The 3,891-nt window shown below is 37.9% G+C and overlaps 1 non-coding gene across 1 annotated transcript; it reads left to right on the forward strand.

Annotated features, from left to right (window-relative positions):
* The first annotated feature begins 226 nt into the window (after window positions 1-226).
* On the forward strand, window positions 227-293 carry Smp_tRNA_00749_Gln_TTG.1.1. The gene has a single exon. It is a non-coding gene (tRNA).
* The last annotated feature ends 3,598 nt before the right edge of the window (window positions 294-3,891 follow it).

Below are 3,891 nucleotides of genomic sequence, written 5' to 3' on the forward strand. Positions count from 1 at the left end.
GCGTTAGAACTGCAACTGATCAGTCTCTAATCGGCATATGTGCATACTGTGCGTATTGCTTCGATATAGCCTTAATTCACAAGCATGGTAAGCAGAGATGGATAGTGGCTAGCAGTGGAATCCAGCTTGACGCGCGTTACGTCCTATTTGGTGCTCGTCAGCTGAATGTACCTGCATCTCAGAATTGATGTTCACCCCATTGTACAAGCAAGTGGCTATCAGGACTCAGTGGCCGAGTAGATAACGCGATCGCGTTTGAAGCGAAAGGTACTGGGTTCGAGTCCCAGAGTGAACATCAACAAGTCTGAGATGCAGGTACACCCAGCTGAGGGGTCTCAAATAGGACGAAACGCGCGTCAAGCTGGATTCTACTTCTAGCCACTATCCATCTTTGCTTACCAATAATTATCGGTGTTTTTTTCATTGGTAATGAAACTTACTACTTACTTCATTGATTTCATTACATGAGTCATTTAAATGTCGATCAAGAATTTACATTTTGATTAAACTGAGCTTAACTCATTACGTAATTCATCTCTATAATTAACATTAATCGTTGTATTTAATTATCTTATTACGTAACTACGCATTTTTAAACTACATGGTCATGGGTTAATATCCTAATCAATTATCTAGGGGCTTTCCTTCGATTAATACAATCCTTAATATAAAGTATAGAAACGATCCAGTAACTTTATGGATTTGGTTGTTCAACATGTAACACATTGAAATTTCAAGTGATACTGACACACATGACATTGATCATCACCCAGTGATCAATCAATTATGAATACATCTCAGTCCTGCAGGAGGCCAGTAGCAGCTTGGATAGTTCAATAGGTGAAACGGGATCGAATCCGTCAGGAAGCACCTGTTCCTGCATGACTACACCTTGCTGACGAGTGCCAAGTAGCACGAAACCCGGGTTCAGGGTTTCCTGTTGACCACTTCCAAACTACCATCTTATAATTACTACAATCTCTCAAATACTCCACTCTGCTTTAAAATTGTTTTAAAATAAGATGTAAAATTACGTGAAACATTGACTAGGTCAATCCCAAGGTCAATTCTTTGATATATTCTACATACACATGCCCACCTATAGGCATACATCATGAGAAGGGGTTTTTTGTGCAGATTTAGTATTTTCATAGCCCAATTATTCATGAGTCAATTGAAGCTAGACCACCAGGGAAAACCTGGAAGCGCTGGACGACCGTTTCGTCCTATTGTGGGACTCCTCAGTGGCAGTGCGCATCCACCACCTCGCCTCAAGAGATTCCAACCCACGACCTACCAGTCTCGCGCTGGAGCACTTAATTTCTAGACCACTGAGCTGGCCGGCATCCATGGTGTTAATGTCTAACTTCAACCAATCCACGAAGTTGAAAATCCGTTCACTCATTGCCTTCAGTGAGTTAATATTTCACAACAGACGTGGCATGAACTGCACTGGTCACTGCTTCTCACTAGAACTCCTAGATTGACCTCTCGAAATCAGTCACTAGTGAGCATATGATTATTATTATTATTATTATGATTATCATTATTATCATAAGGGGTTTTTTGTGGTGATGCATGCATGTCTAGATGACAAGAAAAATCAAGACAAAATAAAAGAAAACAAAAAACAATAAACAAACTATGCAAAAGAATCAACATTGAGTACAAATTTTCCCAGTTCTACTTGTCTACCCTTCAGTAACTAACTTTTTTTTTAAAGCAATGACAATTATATTAGATAAAGGTAAGAATAGAATTACTAGAAATAAATGTTATTGTATTCATGCTACTGATGATGCTGCTATTGCTGCTGGGGTTGTTTATGATAATGACAATAATGTAGACGTGATTTGGTCTAAGGGTGTGTGTGTGTGTTATCATGTAAATAGGTAGATAGGTACACAGACAGGGGGGTAGATAAAAGACTAAGCAAAACAATACAATTGATCTGGTTTATTTATTATAAAACACTTTTATTCCAGACGTATTGTAATAGACTAGAGTTCTGTCTATTCCGTGACATGATAATTATTTACTACTCATATTAGTATTGTTATTTATGAGTAGTATTGTTAGTTTATAAATAAAAAAATGTACTTTTACATGACTTTTGTATATAAAATATGATCTAATACAGTGATTATCAAATAAATTAGAAGTACTGACAATGAACTCAAATTGTAACTACGTCACTATGGTGATTGTTAGATTAGAGTAGACTAGATTAGAAGAAATGAAGGTGACCATCTGTGTCGGTCATTATGATGATAAATGCTGAACAAGAAGAAGAAGAAAAATAGTAAAAAAAAAACGTTTATAGGGGGATATGTATTGAATAAGTAGTTATTTAGTAGTATATAGAGTAGGCAGACCTATTGATGACCTAATTATGATGATGATAATGATGATGATAACAAGGAAGAAGATTGTGTTGACCTGTCTGAATTTTTAGGAAAAAAATTAAACAATTAATATAGTCGATATTATAGACACGTTACTATTTTGAAAGGTTTGTATTTTTCCTATACTTCATATCCAGTATACAATTAACTCTTGGTAATAACATGTACGTACGAAGCCTGTTACCCGTCGTGGAGGAGAATAGGCCGCCTACCAGTATTCTCCGCCTGTAACTATTCTAGAGGTACTGTCGGTCCAAAGCCCGGGTAAAGGAGGAGGGTTGAGCATGGGGTTAGCGACCTCATCCTGTAGAAAAACTGACTCGCTAAAAAAACGCTAACCAGAAAATGAAATAATTCAAACTAATAACAAGTAGCGGTGAATAAATCCTCAAAATCAATAACTTTGTAAGTCTTCGACATTGGATACTGACCATTTTAGATTTAATGAGCTCACCTAGTTGAAGATGTTCGGTCATGCATCTACACCAGATCATGAGTGGATACGCTGTACTCAACATCTACTACAATGGCTAACCAGTTGAAATCAGTCACTTTTCGATATATCGATAACCTATGAAATATATCTTCGAACATCTTCACTTCTGACTTGTGATTTGACTGGGTTGTCATGTTTCCATCATAGAAGTTGTTAGTGGTTAATGTGTTGTCAAACTCTAAATACATCTTGAAACAGTATACACTTTAAACAATTCAGTTGTCATGTAAACTTTGTAACCTAATGACTAACGTGCTGATTTTTTAAGTGAGGCTGGACATTGAATTTGGGTTCCAGTATGAACATCAACATTGTGTCATGAGAGGTATAGCCAATTAACTAGCATTTCAAAAGACAGACACATGTTTAACACCGTTAGATACCGGTTCATTGGTCTGGAGGTCGGGTGTTCGCGCTTGAGACCGAAGGTTCTTGTGTTCGAGTCCATCGTGCGGGATCATATATGAGCACTCCTAAGGAGTCCCACACTTGGACAGAACGGTCTTCTGGTGCTTCCAGGTTTTCAATGGTGGCCTAGCTTACATCCATTAGACATTTTTTAAGTTTTGTAATCATGCTTATTTTAGTTGGTTCTCCTGAGTCCACACCAATGGGTCATATGCATATAGATGGATTAAACATTCTGTAGGAACAGTAAAATGTCACTGAGATCTAGCCAAATCATACGGCAGTTCGGTCACTGAATATCGAACAGATCGTCGATCCCTGTCAAGGTCAAGGACAAACAACGCTCATCAGTTAATCATACGTCATGAACTGGCCCATGCGGTAGTGGTCTCACTAACATGTCGGTACTCATTCTTACTAATATATTTACGTAATCACACCCTTTGTCTTCAAAGCAGTCATAGTACTTTGATACGTTGAAGGTGTAATCCACGTTAGATACTGACTGCAAAGTGTGACTTTGAAGTTAGCTGGTTCGTCACACCATTCACGTCTAACTTGAGTAGGCGGCCAATCATTCGA

This window comes from Schistosoma mansoni, assembly GCF_000237925.1.
Source record: "Schistosoma mansoni, WGS project CABG00000000 data, supercontig 0208, strain Puerto Rico, whole genome shotgun sequence".
Taxonomy (NCBI): domain Eukaryota; kingdom Metazoa; phylum Platyhelminthes; class Trematoda; order Strigeidida; family Schistosomatidae; genus Schistosoma; species Schistosoma mansoni.